Source organism: Apus apus, chromosome 3 (assembly GCF_020740795.1).
Source record: "Apus apus isolate bApuApu2 chromosome 3, bApuApu2.pri.cur, whole genome shotgun sequence".
Classification (NCBI taxonomy): domain Eukaryota; kingdom Metazoa; phylum Chordata; class Aves; order Apodiformes; family Apodidae; genus Apus; species Apus apus.
The window spans coordinates 64732368-64758217 of record NC_067284.1 but is presented as its reverse complement, the minus strand read 5'-3'; the positions used below and the strand labels follow the sequence as shown (position 1 = coordinate 64758217).

Sequence of the window (25850 nt, the reverse complement as noted above, 5' to 3'; positions counted from 1 at the left end):
TTGAACAGGGAAAGAAAGGACAATAGAATGCTATTAGTATAAGAATCAGACAGAAGCTTGGATCTCCTTTTCTACATAATTAACAAATTTACTAGTATAAGAGTTGTCTTTTTCCCCTTGCTTCAGTGTGTAAGAATCCTACTTATATGGCAGAACCCTTGTACAGCATGAAATAAACTAACAACCTGTGTCCCAGTGAAATTATAATCTAACTATAAGGCAAGAAATTAAAAACTGAATCAGTGGTGCACGGACAACTTTCACTTACATATGTACAATAACAATCCTTCAGCAAATACTTGCATATACTGGTTTTCCTCAGAAAACCACTCAAGTCAAACCTGTCTTCCTCAGCTGTCCTTTGTGATTTTGCAGGGTGGTGATCTGTAATTTCAGCCTACTCCCTTTTTTAACACAACTAGATTTTTGTTCTGTCATAACATACAATAACGCTCACAAGAAATATAAAGCCCTTCTCTATACCATAGGGAAGTCACAGGCTGGATAGGAAGGGACTGACTGCAAACATTCTTGAATTTGAATTCAGACTACTGACTCAGGCCTACAGAACACATATAACATATACATTAGCAAATAAAGGTGACAAAAGGGATTTGCAGAAACAACAGGCTACAGTGCTGTGTAGTCCAGGACTCCCCTTGAATTTCTAAGATATAATCTTAAGACAAAACAAAACAAAAAGTTAAGGAAGAATCATTATCTGCAATAGTTTTAAAAGTATTACCTTGCCCTCTTGTCTAAAAGCCCTGGAACAATATGAGGTCTTTTTCTCAGTGTATCAGAGAAGAGAAGATGCAGCAAAGTGTCGCTACTGTCAGTAAGTAATTTGGATAATTTATCTCAGTAATCAGTGGGGACTGTGTCAAGCCTCATCTCTCTCCAAGCCTTCTTCTTGGGACAGCCTTCTGAGAATTAAAGTACAGAACAAGGAAAAGAAAAGCACCAGAATCCTTCATCCTCAATGCTACAGAGTTTCAGATGACCTTCCATGGTGATCATTCAGATTTATATCCATTTAATGCTACCTACAGAGAAACCAGTTGCTTTTTACATTACCAATTGTCTCTAAATCTAAACTGTATGTGAACTATGGGAGGGAGATGTGCCAGACTTTGAAAGGGATGAATCCAGCTCATAGAAAAACACCTATCCATCATGTGTAGCAATAACATGGTCAAAAAATATCAAGTACTTTGCCTGTGCTGACATTTTCTCCTTTCAGATGTGGCCTGGTGTTTGCTTTATTTCTGAAGCAGCAGTAGCCAAGAAAATCCTGACAATGGCCAACTATCATTGCTATGTAGCCAAACTGAGGATTAATAACATATTTATCCAAAAGCAGAAGGTTTAAGGACATTTCCCAATTGAAATATTTTTCAGGTATAAAACATTGTTATAGATCTTTGTGTGCAGAGGGATTCTGCTTCACTCACTAGGAAAAATCCTATCACCAAGAAGATTCCTTGGAGAAGACTGAAAACTCAGTAGGTAACCTGGCCAATTACTCAGCTCTAACTACTAGTAGAAAGCTGCTTAAGAGGCAGAGGTGGTTTGTGGAGTTTCACACCAGACAATACACCCTGGGATTAGGTTTTTGAGCTCAAGATTATTTGAACCACCGGTTACCTGAAAAATCATAGACACTGACCAAGACTGGAGCTGCAACCCCCTTGGGAGATTGAGGGAGTGAATGCTCCCCAAGTGAGTGCTCCACCAAAGTGCACACCCTGGCCTCCTGGAATAAGTGAGATTTTTTCACCAGTGAGGCTATCTACTTTTCACAACAGAAGCCAGCTCAGACCCCAAAGCCATCACAAGCTAGCATGGAGGTAGCCCACATTTTTACTTATAGGCATGCATTAAAAAAATGCTAAGAACTTTCTTGAGTTCACAGGATTGTAAAGCATGGTAAAATAAAGACTTCCCTTCAAAATGTAGGCTAATGCTGACCACAGAAAACTAAGGAGGCCTTGTTTTGCTGTACATAGGCAGCCAACATCTTTCAACTCCAGGCTTAGTTTAATACACATCTTTGCAAGAAAATAATTAGGTTAAGTGTGAGTCAAATGTCACTTACGTTATGAATAGTGCATGTCTGTGTGATGAAGAAATGCTGACTACATATGAGTTCAAACTCTTAGCTAAATTTTCAGCCAAAATTGCTATAAATTACTTAATACGTGTGAACAACATAAACTGTAAACAAAACTAAAGAGGGAAATTTTGTCCCTGAAATACACCCTTTTAGGTCCCAGAGATCATTAAATCAGCAAGTTAGCCCTATCATTAATCTCTCTTTAACAAAAGTGCTCTATGTGTGTCCAAGTATATGTGACAAATAACGTGGAATAATGTTGTAATAAACAGAGTTGCAGGGCTCCAGGCAATACCATAAAGGTAGGGTTGAAGGCATATTGCTGTTTTTCAGCTCCTATCAAGAACCATCAAACATTCATTTACCAAAATGAAAATGAGGTAAAATCACAAATTTGTTACAAGATGAAACATAACTTAATTTATGCATTTTCTTATGAATTCCCATAAGTCATGTTAATTTACCTTTAGAAATTGACAGATGCCTTGGATGTGCCACAGTACTTAGTCGCTATGACAGTGTACAGACCTGGAAACAAGTCATTGTTCTGTAAGCACCCTTCTGAAAACACACCCACGCTTCCCTATAAAATTCTCCTCCAGGATATCTCACTGCAAAGTAGCTGTTATGGTCTTCCTGCTCCCCTTCATTTTTCAAAAGACAGTGTAAAAAAAAAAAGGCATCTAAGCTGACAAGCCTACTTTATGATAACTCTGCTGCTGAACTACTAGTAAGGACTTTTGCAAGCACTTGATCTTGGTTGCCAAAAACATTATTCTGATCATCTGGAAACACAGCCCCCCAACAGAAAGGCTACAACAAACTTGACTTCAATTAATATGCTATCATTGTTTTGGTCAGATGAACATTCTGTTGCAAAATGCCCCCTTTTATGCACATCAACCCATCCGCCTGATTGGGTTGCTTCTGCTGTAATTCCAAGTATCTCCCTAAAAATCATACAACCCATATTACATGTCTGTAATAGATAAAATCTGCTATTTTAATGGCACACACAAAACAAAATGCAAAAGCCTCTGTATGCTTACAGTGATAAAACAAGATGCAACTATCAGTGCCCCCAGGATAACTAGAAGTGAAAGAACTTCAGCTTGCCAAAACTACCTTATCAGGAGCCTTATACTTCCTTATATTTTAAAAATAGGTTGGTGAAGGGTTCAGAGGGGAAGCCATATGAGGAGTGGCTAAAGGCACTTAGTCTGTTCAGCCTGGAGAAGAGACTGAGGGGAGACCTCATCGCAACTTACTGCTTCCTCATTAGGGAAGAAGGAGGAGTAGGAGCTGACCTTTTCTCTCTGGTGACCAACAATAGGACCCAAGAGAATAGTAGAAAGATGTGCAGGGGGAGGTTTAGGTTGGACATTAGGAAGATATTCTTCACCCAGAGGTGGAGCACTGGAATAGGCTCCCCAGGGAAGCAGTAATGGCACTGAGCCTGACAATATTCAAGAAGCATTTGGACAATGCCCTTAGTGACATGGTGTGAACTTTCGGGTTGTCCTATTCTGGGGCGTGACTTGGACTTGGTGATCCAGGCTGTCCGAGGAGGTGGTTGAGCCACCATCCCTAGAGATATCTAAAAAGACAGATGTGGTGCCAGAGAACAGGGTTTAGTGGACGTGGCGGAGTTGGGGACATGGTGGTTGGACTTGATGATCTTGAAGGTGTTTTCCACACAGAATGATACTGTGATACTGTAATATGAGCTTACTGTCTTTCCTTCCTATTCTCACAGCTTATAGCCAAAATTATTTTATGTCAGCATCATGAGTTGTACTGTAAATCATATTTAAAGACAGAAATTCAGTATATAAAATGTTTGAACTGTGTGAGTAACCAATAATGCAAAACATACAACCCTTTGAGGCAAAGAAAAGCTTCTTGTGATCCTTATTTACTACTCCAAAATAAAGTGAAAAAATAATATATATTCCATATAAAAATGCAGTGACAAGCCCTATGTACAGAGATCTCTTCAGCATAATCTTTTAAGATCCTGCACATGACAAGGAACAACTATAAATAAACATATATTCACTACTTAGTGTTACCTTTTGATGCTGCTTTGAAATGCCAGATTTGCAATAGAAACAGAATGGAAAAGCAAAATTTCATCTGGTGATATCAGAAGTACTGGAGACATCAGAGGTGTTACCATTTTCTTGAGCAACACAATCCACATGCTTAAACAGTCAGCATTTCCAACCCGCCTTCTCTATTAAAACAGTGAAATACGTTACAAATACACAACATTATCATGTATTAGCAACACTCAGGCATGTTCATAACAGCAGCTGCATTGACGTGAAATCTGGAAGTGCCCATCAAAGTTAGATCCTGTACAAGACATTATTCAAAGCAGAAATTAAAAAAAATAATCAAACTAACACAAGATACCACAAGAACATGAAGGGAATTATGCAGCCAAGATGACAGAAGTAGTATGAGAGTCTGCTTTTATGGAATCGCTGAATGTCTGTAAGTAAAGAAGGGCACTCTATACCATCCTCTGCTGCTACATCATCGTACTAGAGCTTGAGATGAAAGGGAGATAGACAGCTGTTCTTTGAAATAAAGTTATCCTATAAACCAGTGACTTATGTATTCCATCATATTATTTTTTGTCTCTGACAAAATAAGATATATCGGTGATGCAAAACTTCCATGGGCATTTAGATTGTGAATCAGAATGGTAGAGTACACTTTGAGACAGTCTAAGGAATAGAAGATTGCCTTACAGTCCTCTAAGAAACTAACCTTGAGCTTAAACGACTGATTAACTCTTGCATAACTTATTCATCCCATAGAATTGAAATTACTCCATAGAATTATGGCCTGCAATCACAATGAGAAGGCATATGCAAACTTTATCCAAACATTTACAAAGGGCCTATTTGCTCTTTAGTTTCTCTCCAGCCTTCTTTAACATAAGAGTATCATGATCCACTATGTTAATAAGACAAGACGACCTTCTTAGTGCTATCTTAATATGACTAATGGCTCCTCCATCCTTGAAATGGTTATTTTATGTACTTGAGAAGAACTGACAGGGACTATATTACTCAGAGCTCATGGGAACTTCCTCCTTGAGATCACTCCCCCATCTATATCTAGTCCAGGCAGATCCTGACTGATATTGAAAACATAATGCCAATTGAGAGTCTGACAGATACTCTTCAAAGCACTCATAATGGCAATACTGATCACAAATGGAATGCAGGCTACAAGAGATCTGTTTCCATGTATAAGATTCAGCCTGCTCAAATATGGGATACAGAGTTTAACAGCAAAGTGATGATCCCCTGTGTCGAGTGCGGATGTCTAGAGTTGTTTGAGAACATCAGCTAAATATCACATGCCAGGAATACTGCTATAAGTACCGTAACACAAACTGAATATACTTATGCTAATAATTCCCTTCTATTTTGCTGCATTTGGAGTACTATGTCTAATTTTGCTCTTTCCTCCATTCAAGAAAGATATTGACAGACTGGAGTGCAGTGGAGTCCAGTCACCAAGACTGAAGCACAAGAAGGAAGAGTTGAAACTGAGGGGCAAGTTTGTTCAGGCTGGAGAAAAAGAGGCTGAGGGTGGATTTAACTCCTGTCTGCCACTCCATTATGAACAGGGGATCACAGAGGAGCTAGACTCTTCTCAAGGCACAGAGCAAAAGGAAAAGAGGAACAGTGACAGGTCATAGGAAAAAAAAATAAAAATCCATCTGGACGTTATAAAAAAACCCAAACAAACACAGTGAAGGTAGTGCAGCCCTGGAGGAGTCCACAACTATAAAATCAGACAATTTCTCTGTTGTGAGAGGAGCCCAGTCACGATTCACCAGCAGAGATTCTGGTCTGCAGAGGAAACATCAGCTGTTTCCACCGAAGTCTGTAATATACATTAACCTTTATTACTTTGAGGAAACTCAAGGTAGGTCACTGAAGATTCAAGGACCACAGTTTTAAAACTCCTACATGAAAGGTACTGAACATTGAGGACAACAGCAGACACATCTATCTGTTTACATACCATAAAATTATTACTAAAACACCACAGAAAATCAGGCCCTCGTAGTTTTGTCTCTTTTTTTAGATACACAGGTCAGATTTCTTCTGCTATCCCACAGTGCTACATGCGGTGCTGTGTTTATTTTCCAGGTCAAGTAGCTTCACACACTGGAAATTTAACTTTGAAGAAATAATATGAGGGGAAAAAAAAAAAAAAAAAAAAGGAGAAAGATAATCTTAAATCTAGCAAGCTTAAAAGGAAGAGAAAAAAGTTCAGTTCACATGATTAACTGTCATAAGCACAGTACATACCATCAGAGGTGCCAAAGACCGACTTGAAAGGTTTTAAATGTTTCAAGCTGTGCAAGCATGCGTTTCTTCAAACAGGCAGAACTGATTATGATGATCACAGGCAAAACCTTAGTTAAACAGAGGATGTGCAATTTTTGTAAATCGTTATTCAGTGATTACTATTGAAATAAATGACTTGCATGTTTATTATCATTAGAACATTTTTTTTCTCCCCTCTGTATACCTGGGAAGAATAAGGAATGCTGCAGGTGAGGAAGACTGTTTTTGTCATCAGCAGAGGACAGGCAAACAAGTCTGAAGAAAATCAAACCTGATCAAGTGTTCTTTACATGTCAAAATGTATAGTAAAATTTGGGATAATTTTAATTTCTGAATAACTCTTTTCTAACAGTTAAGGTCAAAATGTCACAAAAATTATATTTTTGGAGATTTTTTTTTTAACTCTTTATTACCTAAATATATATACATTATAGTCATACCAAGAAGCTGAACGAACATCTGCCCCTCACTGTGTCAGGAGCTGTACACAGTACTGTACACAACATTTTAGATAAATGAATGGAAAGAAGCAGCGGAAATGCTGAAAGTAGGAATAAGGTCATGATATCCATATTATATTTTACTGTTCGTGTTCCTAACTCTAAACAAAACCTTACTCAGCTGAACTATATATATTTTCAAAAAACAACTTATTTAAACTGGCACATATCATTGCTTGGACACTCTTAAATCTTTTTTTAACTTCCTTAAGAGCCTATACGGACCAAAATGTATGAAGCAAGTGAAGAGCTTAAACAGAGCTTAGTTATGTCTATTTCAAAATTCAGTTAAACCAACATCGCTTTAAGACTGTAAAGGTGCCTACTATTCTAGCCATGTTGTGCCTCCAAACCAGTGAAGTTCTCACAACCTACCTCCAAAACACCATCTTCATCACTCACCAGACAATCAGAGATTCAAACATCTGGAAGTGGACAAGAAAAAACATCTTACATGTTTTTACCTAGATTATGGGACTCTACATCTTCAGTTTAGGTGAAGGCTTGCCTTGCTGGCAACCTCCTCCCGTAACACAGGCACACAGATCAGTAGTTTCCAGGAACAGAAAGGTCTGCCTGGGCAGATCAGGTTGCAAACTGAGGCTTTAACATGTGCTTGCTGTGTTGTGTATGTCAGAGCCAGAAAATTTAGCCACAACATTGTGAACTTCAACCTAACCAAACAACAAATGATCAATACAGCTTGCTTTCCACAGAACAACAGGATTTTTTACCCAAAGAATCTCATGGTTTTGTCTTACCATTTGCTCTTGCAGCTGGAGACACCTGAAAAAGGTCAAATTTTCAATAAATGGTGAGTATCTGCCCTTCTTTGTAAAATACCGCAGCCATCACCCTTCTAGATTACAATGCAGTGCTTAGGTTGTGATTCACAGGCCTTGTTAGAATGGATCATAATTAAGTCCACTGAAATATGGAGGTATTCAAACATCATGCTCATTAAGACATGTTTCACATTTTCCTGACAAAAGATTCCTGACCACCTAAAGCATCTTGAATAAACTGGAATTACTTGTTCCATTTTTTGGATTATGAGCAAATTTGATTTGTTCAGGGTGACAAAACATCCTGACTCCTATGCCTGGCTCTTAGTCATAGTTTTTCCTTTCTTCCATTTCATGGTCTATATTACATGAAATAGGATCTGCAACCAGCAATAAAAGATTGGGTTGTTTTCTTCTATGAACTCAGCATCTCATAAAGAACCAATGCACCCCCTCTCTACATATAGAGACATCCACTTCCAGCTATTCTTAGCTCTTTCTCACACATGTACTCTTTACAAATATGTATTAATTTCTGCATGCGTTATTCAGAAGAATAACATACAACCTATAGTATATTGAAGTTGTCACCCTACAGTATCCTTAAATCTGTAGTGGAAAAAGCCAGATCCAGAGGGAAATCTAAGAGGTTGATTAATACCAGAAAAGAAATAAATAAGATTGGAAACAGAGTGGATGCCTGAAAATCTTACTTGTTTCTACCTAGAGTCACTAATTTAATTTTTTCCTACCGTCCATGTGGTTTTTGTTTTTTAATTTCCGGGAATTCTTGACTGTTTATTTTATAGCAAACCAATCGGATTTTGAGGCCATGGTATGTTGTGCAAAATGTCTTGGTAGTGTGTGTTCTTTGTTAAAAGTTGCTGAGTAGCTGCGTTGGTATAATTGAATAAACACTAACTATCCTGCTTTTAAAAGGGAGCATAATCGGCACATCAATTAAAGCCAAATGTCTGCTTAATAGTTAAGACACTGCTATGTGTCATCCTCCCAATATTCAGCAAAAAAAGTGTTCCTTAAGTGCCTTGAAATCAAACTGCCAGTCTTAAAAAAAGGTCTTCAGATAGATGTGTGAAGGCAGATGGCTTGTTTATATACAGTTTTAATAAGAACAGTATTTTTCTTATAAACTCTTGTGTGATTCATTCAACATGTAAAGCACAAAAAAGGAAAACAAGGAGTGAGCTATACAGGCACACACATACCAGGATCTGATTATGAGAAGTATTCCAGCACCTGCCCCAAGCCTGGCCAGTGAAGAGTTCCTTCCCTCCCTCCTTCCCACACCAGCACCTTGCTGGGGCTTCAGCCTTGCACCTGGTAAGATGATGGCCACTCTACTCAGTTTCCCCCTTGCCACTTCCCTCCCTGCTTCTAACAAAATCTTAGTGTTTAATATAGACGTACTCATGAAAGAAATAAGAGAGGTGCTGTCACTGGCAGTTGGCAGATGTCTGTCCATGATCCAGGTCCAACCTCACTTGTCCTTCTGTGTCTCCTCCCACTGCTAATGTTCCTCCCACTGCATCACAGCTGTTTTCTTACCATGCTGCTTGAGTGGTTATTTTTCAAGTGGCTTCTCAAGAGCAGATGTTCTGCAGACACGTATTCTTTAGCCTTCTGTTGACATTCTCTTATAAAAGAAGTGTTACTGCCACACTGCTTTTAAAAAAATAAAAGGAAAAATAAATCCCCAAATTTCAAATAGACAAACAAATCATTGGGGTTTTGAATACCTGCTGATAATATTAGAAAACAACCCTGATCAGCCTGGATGCTGTAGTTGTTATTCTACTTTTCACAAAGTAGCTCTTTCAAAACGTCTCTTGCTTAGAAAGCTCTAGTCCCTGTCTGGTTGCAGGACCACACATTTAACACTTAGCAATAAAAGCAACATGAGAAATAAAAAGTGCCACACATATGTTTACTCCTTGGATACACACTATTTCATCACCATATGTTGACTATTTGCTTTAACAGAAAAGTCCCAAAATAAAATATGCATAATTTGGTTTTATGCCAGCAGGTGAATTACTTCACATTGAGTGAATCCTGCCTCTCTTCTCTCCACCATGTTTTTTTATCTACTTGGTCCTAGCATCTTTCTATTCCACTTTTATTATAGTGTTTCTTTCCAAGTAATACTGCAGGTGTATTCACTTGCTGCTCAGGTTTCCATAGGGAGTTTGGAGTTGCTACACTTACACCCAGATAGATCTCAGGTCAACACTTCAAAATTAGAGAGGAAGAATTCATTGTAGAGAAGTACTGTAAGAGGCTGGATTTCAAAGAGAAATGTGCAGCAAAGTAGTCACATGGAAATAAAACTGAGTTGGAGGAATTATCTGGGTGGAGAAAATAACAAAAATTATATGAGTTCGGGAGCTACAACCAGTGGCCAGGTTTCCTCCGGCAAGTATAAAACTGGAACCACTCCGTGAATTAAAAGCTGTGCCAGTTAAAGCCAGCTGAAAAGCTAGCCCACAGCCCACAGCTTTTGGCTTTGACCAAACTGCACATCCCACTATGTGCCCTTGATGTGGAAGCACGGCCTTGAAGAATGAGCACAAGAGCAGAAAATCTTGACTCAAGCCACCTCATGCCTCTGCTCCAGTTGGCCTTTCTATACGACAAGCTAATTAAATAATATTTCAAGTGCCTGATTCATCCTCTTTTATGCCAGTGAAATTGTTGGATTCAAACCAGCATAAAACTGGAGCCACACAAGGCTCAATAAAGCCCAAGGATTTTGAAAGGACTGATTAGCTAATGCTTTTTCTGTCCTTGCTAGTATCAAGAGACTTTTTTTTTTCCAGAGATTTTTTTTACTTCAAGAAACTTAGGATGTGAGGCTGGGGAAGAGCAGCAGTGTGACAGTGACAGATAATCAGGGAATGGGTTTTGAGATAGCCTATCCACCAGGAAGCCTGCTGTAACTCTGAGATTCTGCTCCGGAAGGCAGCTTCAGTACTGAACTCATCAGCTTATGAAAAATGAATCCAGCTTTCTCTGTTTACAGTCTCTCCCTCCTTAGACTAACATCACTTCTTTCTCACTGTCACACATACCACCAAAACATCTGGGGTGGTGGCCTGTGCCAGAACTCACACCAAGATGTCCAATTGGTCAGATGTCCCCAAGGACAGGACAAATGCTTCCTATCAGATGTCTCTCCATCCCACTAATGGTTTTGCTACACTGAGAAAATAGTTATGGTTTAAAAAAACAAACAAACCAAAACAAAACCAACAGCAACAAATATATATAAGCCGTTTGGAAGCCAAGGTGAGGAAAAAAAGAAACAAAAGGCTAAATATAGTTGTGTGTGCACTCAGGTATGTGTTTATTCACACACTCATGCTACATATATAAAAGTACCTCAAAATATATTGGATGGTTGAGAAATTTCAAGAGAAAGCACAAAATATTATAACCAGAAAGTATAAAAGAAATAAAGTAGCTGATTTGGAAACGAGTGGAAAGTACTTTTGATTGGATTTCTACTAACTGTGGGAAAGCTACTAGGGGAAAAGTGGGAAATGTTTAAGCAACTGTTGGAAAGAGTGCAGTTGAAATTCTTCCCACTTCAATCTATACAGGGAAAAGTGCAACATGGGCCATTGTGGTTAGGTAAGGAATGAAATGCAAAGAGTTTTACAAGCAGAGAGCTGAAAGCTTTTATAAAAGATAAACAAATCTGGTGCAGAGGATTTGGAGGCACTGTATGTAAAAATAAGCAGAAATAAGTTAAAGGATCAAATTAACGGAGAAAATGGAATTACTGAATGCTAAACTACATAAATATTTCAGCTGACAACAATGGCTCTTTTAGATATATTCACATTAAAGAAAATGGAAAATATAATAGTGGTCTCCTAAAACTGCACAAAAAATGAGAAGCAGGAACAAAGGAAATGGTCTAATAATAGTATTGTGAAGAGAGGGAAAAAAAATAAGTATTATATTACTGTTCCTGATTTAGAGCCGAGTCCTACAGGAATTGAAATGCATCTCTTTACTAATTTAGGAGCAGATCTTCATCTGCTCTAAGTGGAGGCCAAGATGGAAAAGGCAGTGGCAAAGTGTGTGACAAAGTGTGACACTTTGTCTACTTTGTCTCCCAATTGTGACTATGGGGCTGGTTCAGGCTGCTGTGCTTGTAAGAGGAGGTGTGAAACTCCTGCAAGTATTGCCTGGCTGCAGTGATCCTAAAGGCTCCTTTCTGGTATTTGTGAATCACTGGAGGTCAGCTGTTCTCCGATCACTTACTACATTCTGGTCAACTTAATTGCAGGTAGCAGGGTGCTATAATGCCATTTTAACAATGCTTTAACATTCATTACTCCAGAGAAATCCCAAGGCAGCTCAGCAACATTTGGGTAACTCCCTACCAATTTAGTTTATATCTTGTGTCCATGAAAGAAAAAATGGATGCTAAGTGTTAAGACAATATTAAAGCTCTGTATAACACAACATGCTGTGAAGAGTTATGAATGACAGACAGATAGTCAGTAACCTACAGTTCTTGGACCTGAAAGATTTACTTGCTTTACATGGCTCTCTTCTATCATACAGTTCTTCAAAGTAAGGCATTTATGCAAAGGAGGATTTACAGAGGGGCTAGGAAGGCTACACTCCCCTTTGTATCAACATATGCTCATGCTGTTTGATGGACAGAGGCACTGCTCTGTGGTGGATAAACTAGCATTTTTCTTTCAAGCTCTCTCTCACCATCTGGCTCCACACCTGTTATGTGTTAAGCTTATTTTCAGTGATGATGAAAAACATTTAGGATGATCTAATAGATGTGTACAAAATAATGAAGAAAATTATAATGATGCACATGTTAAAACACCCTCCCATCCAAGAGGCCCAAAAGCCATGAAATGTGGCAGAAGTACTGTAAACACAAATACAAACAAAATCCAGTAAGAATATTTTCATGGAAATAAATAAACACCTGGAATAAGTGGTTACACTGGGCAATAAAAAAAAAAAACTGCAACAGTAATTTAAGCATTTTCATATTACAAATAAAAATATAAAACACTGTAAAGAAGGTATGAGGTAAATGTAAGAAGAAAATAAAATGAAGACACTTGGATATGTCCATGTGCAGGCTGCATATGGAATAAAATCAACTGCAAATGAGCAATTGTTTTTTATTATTAGTTATCATTAATTTATTCATTCTTCTGACACCAAACGCATATGAAGCTAAAGCCAGATACTTACAGTGGAATTACAAGTAAACACATGCTTACAAGTATTGCAAGAACAAATCCTGATTTCTTATTTTGAGCTATCACTGTTGAAGACTTTGACACTGACATCTTATGCCTGACCACTCATGCAGGACATTAACTTTTCAGAAGTAAGACCACTGTGACCAAGAAGAGCTCAAAAAGTACATATACCCTGTGCCAAAAATACATGGTTTTATACTGCCTTTGAAATTAGTGTTAAATCCTTCATATCACTAAAAACATGGAAGTATGTTTGATTTCTTCTTCATCAGCTCTACTCTCCCAGTTCTGCTAACTTTTGCCCTGAGGCACAATGCTCACAGGTTCAAATACTGCCCAAACATGGTGGACGACAACCTTCTGTTTACACACAGGGCAACTCGCAGTCCAAGTTTCCCTTCTCAATCTTCAGAAGACGTTTTCATGTTGTTCTCAACAGACTGTGTCTCAAGGCAAAAAGAAACATGGTTTCGTTATTGCTTTGCTTGGATGATTGCTGATTACCGCCCACCATGGACGTGGGGGTTTGTGCTGTGTTTTGGCCCAAGAGTACTGCAGCTCTTGCCCATGTCCCACAGCCAAACCAGCAGAAGATGGGGATGGCTGTCACTCCCCATTGCTCTCCACCAGCTTGGAAACCAGCCATTGAGAAGCTGCTTCTCATTACTGCTGCTGGACAGTCCTGAGCCATATTTGTGTATGGTGATTAATTCAATGAATTTGGCATGCAGAAAAGAAAGGCCTTGAAATTGCATTATTCCAGTGAAAACACCTGGATACCCTTAGGAAACAAATATAACAACACCAGTATTGAGAAAAAAGAATCACTAAGAATTTTAAAAGGTGGAAATATCTTCAAGTCACAGCTTTTATGTACCAGAACCAGCTTGGTAAAACAGATCCTTCTGTAGTGTTATCAAATGCTCTGGCACATGGCTGACATGCAAACGGCAGGTTTCTTGTTCTGCAAAAATATTAGAGCAGGACTGCACGACTTCATGCATTAAAGGTTTTTTGCTTTAATGTTAACAACTTTGATAGGTGTTTTCTATGCCACTATGAAATAAAACCATACCAAAAAGAGTTATACTTTTGTGACCAATGAAGTGGAACAAAATCTACAATTTTGACTCACAGTCAGTAATGCCTCTCTCCTCCTTCCTCTCCCAGTTTTTGGAAAAGAGAAGGCACTGAAGAATTTGAGTATCACTTAGTTTTCTTGCTTCTCCCTTAATAAAATACAGCAAAATTGAAAGATTTAGTAAATTGAAACACATCCTATCCTCATGTATCAAGTGTTGGTAAAACTAAGAAGTCAGGGTGTCTAAACCAGTAACTCTTCTACATCACTAGCCTCTAACAATAAACGGCCTCAGCTGGTGTCCAAAAGTGTCACTGTGGCCCAGATTTTAGGAGCCCTTCTAAATCGAAGTTCAGAATTACAAATGTTCATACAATTCTAGAATGAGTGCCATTTAGTATTTCAAATAGCTGCTGTACAGAATGGCAGCGAGCAGGACAGAGTAGAAGATAACTTCACCCCAAAATCTACTCAACAGAATTTAATTTGTTGTTTTAATTTAAAAAAATAAAACTGCATTCCTAGGCATTGGCACCAGATACATAGAAATTGCAGGTACTCTGAGATTCCTACTACATATCTCTCAGTTACCCATATGAGGACAGAACAGTACTCTGTTCAGTACTCTGAACAAGGTGAGAGTGGTGAGTCTTTCCAGTACTTTTCTATGGAAATCTCTTGGGCCCTGCTCTATTAAAAAAAAAAGGGGAAATACCTTTTAAATCAGTAATTTCTGTATTCCGTCAGTAGCACTAAGTTCATATATGATGACCTCATAAAACAAAAGAAAGGGAATATGATGTGACAAAAGTATTTTACGTGTTTCATTGCTATGAAGTCCTATCTTCTCAAGCTCACTGTCTGTAATATCAATTTAAATGAGATATAGCAAGACAATTCATTCTCATTCTGCAGCTTTCACCTGGCTTGCAAAATACTTTCAGTGCTTAAAATTCTGTATTTACTTTTCTGAACTATATTTCTGTTCACTGGTGTGATGAGAAGGGCATCTTCTTCACACCAATGGTCTTTAGACCTTTTCTCTACATTCAGAAATTAATTAGGATCAACCACACGCTCACAAGCCATGGTCCTCATGGGAGACTTTAACCACCCTGATATCTGCTGGGAGGACAACACAGTAAAAGCTGTGAACTTCAGGAAGTTCCAGGAGTACACTGATGACAACTTCCTTCTCCAAATCATAGAAGAACCAACATGAAAAAGTGCTTTGCTGCACCTTATTCTCACCAACAGAGCCAGACCGGTGAGTGATGTAAAACTCAGTGGGAGGCTGGGCTGCAGTGACCACAACACTGTAGAATTTAAGATCCTTAGGGCAGCAAGAAAAGTGCAAAGTAAGATGAGCACACTCAATTTTAAAAAGGCAGGCTTTGGTCTCTTCAAGGATCTTCTTGGTAGGCTAAAATGGGACAAAGCCCTGGATGGGAGGGGAGTCCAGGAAAGCCGGTCCATATTCAAGGATCTCCTCCCCTCCCCCCAGGACCAATGTGTCCCAGTGAAGAGGAAGGCAGGCAGGAGTGCCAAGATGCCTGCATGGATGAGCAAGGAACTTCTGGATACATTTAGGTGGAAAAACAAAGCTTACAGAGGATGGAAGCAAGGACAGACATCCTGGGAGAAGTACAGAGAAGCAGTCAGAAAAGCAAGGTTAGGAAAGCAAAAGCACAGGGAGAATTGGATCTGGTGAGGAAGGTTAAAGATAATAAGAAAAGTTTCCACAGGTTCATCAATGATAAGGGGAAGACTAGCGAAAACATGGACTCATTCCAGAAGGAAACTGGAGAGCTGGTTATCCAAGATGTAGAGAAGTCTGAGGTACTCAATGACTACTTTGCCTCAGTCTTCAATGGCAAGGACTTTGGCCACACCCACCAAGTTACGGAGGCAAGACAGGGACTGGGAAAAGGAAGATCCCCTCACTGCAGATGAAGAGCAGGTGCATTACCACCTGAAGGACCTGAAGGTGAACAAGCCCATGGAACCTGATGAGATTCACCCACGACTCCTGAAAGAACTGGTGGATGAAGTTGCAAAACCACTGGCCATCATATTTCGAAAGTCATACCAGTCTGGTGAAGTTCCTGCTGACTGGAAAAGGGGAAATATAACCCCCATTTTCAGGAAGGGAAAAAAAGAAGACTCAGGAAACTACAGGCCAGTCAGTCTCACCTCTGTGCCTGGCAAGATCATGGAGCAGATCCTCCTGAAGGGTCTGCTAAGGGAAGCAGATAACTAATGGGTGATTGGAGACAGCCAACATGGCTTCACTAAGGGCAAGTCCTGTCTGACTAGTTTGGTGGCCTTTTATGATGAGGTCACAGCCTTGGTGTACAAAGGAAGAACAACAGATGTCATCTGCCTGGACCTGTGCAAACCTTTTGACAGTCCCACATGACATTCTGGTCTCAAAACTCGAATGTTACAGTTTTGATGGATGGACCACTCATTGGAAAAGGAACTGGCTGGATGGTCGCACTCAAAGAGTTGTGATCAATGGCTCAATGTCCAAATGAAGACGTGTGATGAGTGGTGTTCCTCAAGGGTTGGTACTCAGACCAGTACTGTTTAACACCCTTATTGTCAACACAGACAGTGGAATTGAGCGCACTCTCAGCAAGTTTGCTCACAACACAGTTCCACCAAACTGTGTTGGAGGGAAAGGATGCCATCCAGAGGGCCCTTGACAGGCTTGAGAAATGGGCTTGTGCAAAATGCATGAAGTTCAACCAGGCCAAGTGCGAGGTTCTGCACCTGGGTCGAGGCAATCTTATGCACGAATACAGGTTGGGAGGAGAAAGGATTGAGGGCAGCCCTGTGAAAAGGACTTGGGGATGATGGTGTATGAGAAGCTCAACATGAGCCAGCAATGTGTGCTCGCAGCCCAGAAAGCCAACTGTACCCTAGGCTGCATCAAAAGATGTTTGGCCAGCCACTCAAGGGAGGTTATTCTCCCCCTCTACTCTGCTCTTGTGAGACCCCACCTGGAATACTATGTCCAGTTCTGGAGCCCCCAACATAAGAAGGACACAGAGCTCTTTCAGCAAGTCCAGAAGAGGCTGACAAAAATGATCAGAGGAGTGGAGCAACTCCCCTATGAAGACAGGCTGAGGAAGTTGGGGTTGTTCAGCCTGGAGAAGAGGAGTCTCAGAGGTGACCTTACTGCAGCTTTCCAATATCTGAAGGGGGCCCACAAGAAAGCTGGGGCAGGACTTTTTGCATGAGCATGTAGCGAGAGGACAAGGGGCAATGGTTTAAAACTTGAAGAGGGGAGATTTAGATATTAGGAGGAAATTCTTTACTATGGGGGTAGTGAGACACTGGAACAGGTTGTCCAGGGAGGTCACAGAAACCCCATCCCTGGCTGTACTCAAGGCCAGGTAGGATGGGGCTCTAGTGGGAGGTTTCCCTGCCCACTTACGGGGGTTGGATCTAGATTAATTTTAAGGCCCCTTCCAACCCTAACCTTTCTATGATTCTATGATCGTTGATAAAAATACAAGGGTTCAAAATCCAGTGCTTCTTTACATTTCTCTATCTAAATACCAAAACGTGTGATATAAAAGTCATATTGTGATTAGTAACCAAAGCACTGGTAAATTAGTATTTGCTTGTTCAAGATGTTACTACAAGATTTTGGATAAGACTCTTCAGTATAAAATACTGATTTTGTCCATTATAAAGCAAGACCACGACAGAAATCTCTTACCTGATCCTGTACAGAACTTTTGCTTAACTTAAAAAAAATAGATAGCAGCCACTTTTGCCCCTGCAGTACTCATAAAAAATAAATACACTAATTTGGAAAAATTTCATCCCAATTTCATCTTGGTTCTCTTTTTAAAAAAAAATAATAAAAAAAAAGAGATGTTTTTTTTCTTTCTGACCTCTTTTCGAGCAAAGACAAATAGATTGTGTGCAGAGTTTATTACAAGATTGATCAGGATAATTGAGGTATAATTTTCCCAGCTATTTCTGTCATCATTTTTAAAGGCAGAGATTATTATGTTTCTCTTTCACCCATCTGGGAAAACACACAGTGTTGTCATGTAATTTGATCATTTCAGCAGGGATGTAAGACCATCTTTTTGGATGAAGCTAATAGCTCTGCCATTAGGCCATCCTCTCTCAAGACTTAATTTTTCTTATTAATAATTGTCAACACTATCTCTTTTTCAGAAATAACCAACCATGCCTAAGTCACCTCTTCCTCTGGCACACCACCAGCCAATATTAAGTCCAAAATATGGCTATGGTTCTGCAGATCTTTCAAGATTCACTTGCTCCTTATGAAAATCTTTACAGACAATCCCTTTTCTATAGCACACTTTTAAAGAATAATTATTGGACATTTATGTGAGAACAAGATTTTTTTTTTTTAAGGACACCTCAAAATTAAACTCCAAGTCCCATATTTTTGCTGGAGTGATGACACACAAAATTCTGTTCTCATTTATGCCAATCTTCCAGTGCCATAATTTAAGTGAATTATTCTTAATTGCATTTAACCTTTCAGAGAACAACATCCTGACTGTCTGCTTTGTTACTTTTCACTCAATCCATCTTTTCCCTGTGTGCTGTTCTGTTTCTGTTAACTGTAGTATCAGCTATCCCAAGAAGCATTTCTGTTCTGAAATACGTTTTCTTGATGCAATAATAGATAATTTCCCAGACTTGGGGCGATTACACTCTATTTCACTGTGATCGCTTACATTTCAACCTATTTTAACCACCAGTTTTCTACCCAGGAATTTTGTATCACTCACCTCTAGTTCTTAATGCTTGAAAAGGTTAAGACTTTGAGTCAATTTTTTTGCCTCTGCTTACCATTAAGGTTAAACCAAGCCATAAAATAGGTTAACAACACATGCATGAGTGTATATCACTGTGAATATAGTTTGCATTAGTGATCTGAACCCTGACTTTGTTATTTTTCTAGAACTGGCAGCAATAAAAGTTTCTTAATGGATTTAAAGCCAGTGATTTCCAAGTGTGCTCATGACATAAGCATATTTAACCTTCAGTGTTCATACCACATCTAAGCATCTGTGTCCATATTAAACATTCTTGTCTACATGTATACACAAAATCTTTGATGTACCTTGTGCACCAAATCCAGTAATTCTATAAATATAAGCAAATACAGCTTCTTGATCAACATTTGACTTAAGAGTAATAATATTAATGAATTTATACTGTTCCACCACACTCTTACACAATTTTTTTTCCTCCACTGTCTAAAAAAAGGCATTTGAATGAAATTGTTTTGTGAAAATAATTACAAAAGTGAAAAATAAAATCAAATTAAATAGCAAGCTTTGAAAAATGGGATCACAGTGTTGGCTTTTAGTTAAGCAGGACTTTTTCCAGGATTGTCAATATCTCTTCTAAAATGAACCACAAATTATTCACTATCTATCTGGGAAGTGCAAAGTCTTTCAACGTTTTACCCAAGAGTTTGCCTGCTCTGACTGGCAGCAAAATAAATATGATGGGTGGTCTGTTTAAGGCACCTGTCCAAGCCCAATCACATTACATTTTCATAGTATCAACACTTGAAAACACTATAGCTGTTGCATCAACAAAAGTGCATGGGAATATCTCCAAAGCAGATGGCAACTAGCACATCACAAAAACATGCAGATTCCTGAGCCAATTTATATAGCAAAACAGCATCTACCACAGAGCAAAGGGAAGAATAATTAGCATATTCAAACATTCAGAATATCCCAACATCACATGGTTTATGCTAAGGGCCATGAAAAGTAATTGCTCTCACGTAATACTGGTTTTCATTTGGACAGGACCAACTTATAACAGGGTTTATCCAACTGAGGAATTCCCTTTCAATTGGAAAGAATATACAATTCACTTGAAAATATTGGCTAACTTTTGCATAACATAAAAAACAGAAATCCAGACCAAGATCTTATTTCAAACACTTAAGTGGTTTGGTGTCAGTTCTTTTAAAGCAATATGGTTTTAATGTCATTAATGTATGAAATTTTACTGTAATTCACAGGTATCCAGTAAAGGCTACATCACAAGACAACAGTGAGCAATCTGCACCTATATAATACATAACACTTCATGCTGGTTTTGTTCACACAGTCCATGCCTAGGTTCCTTTGCAATTGTTTCTGCAAAGAACCCTGATTATGTTACACAATGGTAACTTACGTGTTTCACATTGTCTGAAATCCTAATTATTTAACTTTCTACATAATCCTCTCTGTATTAATTGACTTAGAATGGAGTCGTTCCAGTATCCACAGGTGGCCCAGTTTTGCAGTTTTCACACGCATGAGAATTAATTCACATATGTAATGGAAAAACAGCTCTACAGCTAAGCTTAGAGCAGATCCAACACCCTAGTGGTTAACCTTTCTACAGTGACCTGTTCATATTTTTCATACTCTAATTCCATAGGTCCTCTGCTGAAATAAAAAAAAATGAAATTTAAAATAAATATATAAATATATAAATCCTTGTTATTGCTAGCTCGATGGTGCTGATTGTAAAAATTTAGGTACATATCAGATATGACAGAACTGGGTCATAACTATTTTGCTGTCACTCAACCACCACATTCCAACTATGAGAGTTTAGAGATCCAAACTGGGACTCAATTAGACTTCTGAGAGACAGCATTTTCCATGGCCTCCTAATAATGGTATGGCCATGACCTGGAATCCAACAACATGAAACCTTAGTAGAAACTCAGGATGTGCTTAATCTTGCCTAATTTGAGATGTCCAAACTTTAGATGGATATAGCTGAGCTCATGGCCATAGGTACCCTTTACAGACCATAGAGAAGACCCACTGTCTCTATTGACTACAGAAAAGCACCAGTGTTACCCACAAAAAAGATACCTGTGCTCTTAAAGTCCAATTAAACAAAATAATAAGTACAAACCATAGATTTTATCCTTAGCACACAGAAAAAACAGTACATCCAGAACTTACTATCAGAGATTATAGACCTACTTTTTTGGGACATAAGTAATTTTAGAAAAATAAATTAACATAACAACTGTATATGTGATAGTCACCCTGCATATTGGTTTTATATTCAATCATAAATATATATATGTACGAAAAATGTATTGATGTATATTATATGTCCTTATAGCACATCTGGGGTATGATGAAAAAGATACACCACATCACAAATGTTATCTTAAAAGCCTGCAGTACAGTATTGCACAATTCATCTTACCTCAATATTAATATTTTTAATATATGTAAGTATATACATGTTGGATGCTCTGTTTTGTAAATATTTGGTGCACTGATACTAAAATAATTTAGAACATAGCACAACCAATTTAAAGAAATGGGGTTTCCATTAATCTACTGTCTGAAAGTAGAACTACACAGCTTTAGGACACCCTCTGATTTCCAGTCTTCCAAAGGTCTTGGTGGTTCATCTTGTCAAATAGTCACAACATTGTACTGGAAATATGAACAAGATATTAATTTTCCCAAATGAAATGCTATAAATATAGGCCCATATAAACCTGTCAGAATTATCCCTCTAGAAGTTTCACACTAGGGTGTGGTGCTGCACAGCTGAGAAGATGAGCTAATAATGTTGAAAAACAAAAAACTTTTCTTTATTGGCACAAAGAAAAAAAAATGCTTGCACCTAAACCCCAGTTTTGACAATTAAATACCAAAACGTGGAAGCCATACTAACAAGTTGCACTGGTATGAAAGCAGGAGGCAAGCAACAAATAGGTCTGTCAGGGAGTTCTGTATTATATAACTCCAGTGTTGACATAAATTTCTACATTTTATCTGCTCAGGCTCAGAAGGGGTAAATTAACCAAAACCAATGTGAACACCAATACTTTCTACTCACAGATTTAAAAAGCAAGTTCTACCACTTCAGTGTTCTAATGTCATTACAGGGTGTGAGTCCAAAAGCCTCTTCTGTTGTATTCAACTTATCTTTGGGTCAACCAGAGGAGTTACTATAAACTGACTGTAATGTAACCAAAAACAGATTGAGAAAGCAAATATAGATTTTGTTGAGACTGTATAAAGTCTTGCCAACAAATTTATATGAGCAAAACCCTCTTTCAGACTTCCAGTTTATACTGGCATAAGTATTCCAAATCAACACGGAATACTTTGATTGGATAGAATGTATTTCTATGGAGAAAACAAGACAGTTTGCTAGCAGTTTTGTTGGGTTTTTTTTTGGTTTTGAGAGTGTGATATGTTTATCATGCCCAATTCACATACACATGAATGCAGAATGGGACAGTACAGATCTGAGCACACTCATTTATGAACTCCAGTGCAGTAATTTCACTAGAGGATTCCTATTAATGTCAAGAATTCCTACTTCGTAAATCAGAACTTAAAAAAAAAATAGCCAAAATTATGAGAGTTAAAAAATAGGAATCTTGGGTGTTTTTTTTTCTTGTATGTATGGATTTAAGATTCATGTTTTCACAGCTTTTTCTTCAATTCAGAGCACTTATGTCCTTTTAAAGCAAACAGAACCTGAGATTTGTTCTCAATAACATATATGCAAGAACACTGGTCCTCAAGAGAAATACAGAAACACAATGAAATCACAAGTGTGTAATCCCACAGCACTTCAAACTTCCCCATAAAGTCCTGAACTCAGTCTCCCAAGGCCAAGGTGAGTTCACTACTTAGGGTGAGAATCTTTGAAATACTGCTTGATACAAAAGGCAGCTCTGCCAGCAACTGTCAAGTCAATGTAAAACCAGCCATACCAGTTAGTAGTCAGAGCTGTAATCTCCAACACAGCTAAATAAAAGGTAGACATCACCAGTTAATGTATTAATAGAAAGCAGTTTTGCTATTTTCTGAGAATACTGGTAATGTGTTTCTGGTAAGCCCCAAGCATGTCTGTAAGATTCCTTGGGGAATTCTGGTTGAGGAACATCCCTCAAAGACTCCAGAAGACTGTAAGCTGAGCAAGATGGGCCAAGAAGCTTGACTGGGAGATGCCTGCAAGTGCAGCAGCTGAGTGGATGTCCAAATGACTCAGAAGCAGCAAACCCCCTGCAAAGAATAAGCAGAAGAAACACACAGGCACCAGTAATGTAGCCAACCCTGGATTTGTTTTGGCAGGCTGTTGGCTAGCTGCAGGCTCAGATTTCTGAAGAAGGGTACCACCTCCTGTTGTCCCTGGGACTGTGCCCTCCCTTGTTTTTAGACAAACTGGAGGGCGTGCAGTAAATATCTGGCTCCTGCTAGCAAAATTATCTCACAAGACCCTAAATACCAATTATCTCTTGGGCCAAAAATAACATGATTTGTTCATTTATTACTTGTTTACCTTGCTGTGGCAACTAGAAAAATTGGGTTGAGGTCACGTTATGCCAGACAGTATTCAGATGCAGAACATAACTTGCTTTACTCTTTGTGGACTGATTTCCTCCAACAAACTCCATGGGAAATCATATCTGTGATATACAATATTAAGGCTGTAGCTCAGCCAGGGAGCATGTTGGGTTTTTTTTAATGTAAGAGACAAGAACTCATCATCAAAGCATATACTTCCCACCGAATGGGAAAACAACTTTTTCAAAATCTACCTATTTTGAATGTTGATATTTTGCTAAAGTTCTCACATTTTTTTTAAAAAACAAAATATAAATGAAAATTCATTTTCCATTTGGCTCAGTAAAGGTGTAACTAGAGTAGCATGATACATGGACCACTATGCTAAATAGCAGGTCCTACCTCTACTGTGGCAGTTGTGCAGAGAACTGTTTACAAGAACTTTCTAGAATAAACTATGTCAAGATGTACACTGAAAGAGGAGATCTAAAAAAATCCAAGCATGCCATATAAATTTTATGGCAAAGTGCTGCCTCTGATTTCCAGTGAATGAAACCACTCGCAAATTGAAGGATAGCTGCTTATATTTATCAGATCACAGTAACTGGAATGATGGTCTTAAAAATAGCAGACGGAGTCTTCAACCTGTAAAAAAGTGGGAGAAGAATAGGAGAGGGAAGGAATGCACAAGAGTCAAAGAAATTCAGCACTTCATTTTAATGACCTAATAATGAAGAAAACAAATATAGGACAGCTATCACCCAAGCAATAAAGACTCAATGTTAATGATGTGACCTTATGATACATCGATGGCAATTTCATGATACTGAGAAAGAAATAAAGGAGGTGTGTCGAAAGACCCAAATACTTGGTATTTTTATTTCTATACCAAAGTTCCTGCTTCTGTGAAAATCACCTAGATGAATATAATAAAACAGAAATCAGATATGCTTCTTTGTAATAATCAGTGAAGCATCTGTGGACTAACTCACCTACTAAAAAAATCCTACAGTAACTGTACAATACCTACAAACTATTTTACAATATGGGATGCAAAAGCCTTAGTTCTGCATATTCAGTTATAATAGTGTTTCTGGATGTTATATATGTACACGTGCTGGACATTAAAAATACTCTGCAACATACTGGTTTTAGATAAAGTTAATTTTAAAGTGCAAAGCCATTTTAAATGAGAAAAATAACAAAATGATTGCAAGTAAACTTTTCTGGTTTCTTCTGAATAGAGTCTGTGAGAGAACAGAGTTAGAACAGAGAGCACTGTGTGCAAGAGCCTATCCTAAGGGACAAAATGCTGCACATGCTTAACATATACATTCTTTAGAAAACTTAAATAAGGACACATATTTAGATTTCAATCCGTATTTAGCATTTCAGTCAAAATTTAATCCAATAACTTCATTAAACCCAGAAAAAAAATTAGAAAGAAAAGCAATTGCAACATAAGATGTTTTTAAGGTGTGGGAGGACATTTTATTGATGCTGAGCCAGCAGTGTGCCCTTGTGGCTAAGAAGGCCAATGGCATCCTGGGGTGCATTAGAAAGGGTGTGGTTAGTAGGTCAAGAGAGGTTCTCCTCCCCCTCTATTCTGCATTGGTGAGGCTGCATCTGGAGTATTGTGTCCAGTTCTGGGCCCCTCAGTTCAGGAACGACAGGGAACTGCTGGAAAGAGTCCAACGCCGAGCCACAAAGATGATTAAGGGAGTGGAACATCTCCCTTATGAGGAAAGGTTGAGGGAGCTGGGTCTCTTTAGTTTGGAGAAAAGGCGACTGAGGGGTGACCTCATCAATGTTTACAAATACGTAAAGGGTGAGTGTCAAGAAGATGGAGTTAAGCTTTTTTCAGTGATGCCCAGTGATAGGACAAGGAGTAATGGATACAAATTGGAGCATAGGAGGTTTAAGGTGAATATCAGAAATTTTTTTTTTACTGTGAGAGTGACAGAGCACTGGAACAGGCTGCCCAGAGAGGTTGTGAAGTCTTCTTCACTGAAGACATTCAAAACCCGCCTGGACGCCTTCCTGTGTGATGTACTCTAGGTGACCCTGCTCTGGCAGGGGGGTTGGACTAGATGATCTTTCGAGGTCCCTTCCAACCCCTATGATTCTATGATTCTATAAATGTAATAAATTCCTTCTGGAGATGTTACATGTCAGCAGTGAAAGATTTCTAAGACACCATAAAACCCAGAACTTAAGGATATGTTAGTTGAACAAAATTCACAAGCTATCTTCAAATTGCTTTTAATTTTCTCCAGTTATTGACATACTGTTAATTTTCTCCAGTTATTGACATACTGTTAATTCATTCAGGATAGTCCTTTCAGTTAGTAGGGCTAGGTTTTAGCAGCAGC

The 25850-nt window shown here is 38.6% G+C and overlaps 1 long non-coding RNA gene across 2 annotated transcripts in view; it reads right to left on the bottom strand.

The window, feature by feature from the left end:
- The window catches only part of LOC127382132 (uncharacterized), a 47536-nt gene that overhangs the window by 19889 nt on the left and 1797 nt on the right, over window positions 1-25850 (bottom strand). Inside the window, exons 2-4 of one of the 2 annotated variants that reach the window (XR_007888884.1) lie at window positions 7371-7420; window positions 6457-6563; window positions 6006-6324 (exon numbers count right to left, since the gene is read on the bottom strand). The exons of the other annotated variant lie outside the window; for it this stretch is intronic. This is a non-coding gene — a long non-coding RNA (uncharacterized LOC127382132). Of the gene's footprint in view, window positions 1-6005; window positions 6325-6456; window positions 6564-7370; window positions 7421-25850 lie in introns of those variants that run through there. 2 annotated transcript variants of the gene reach the window in all.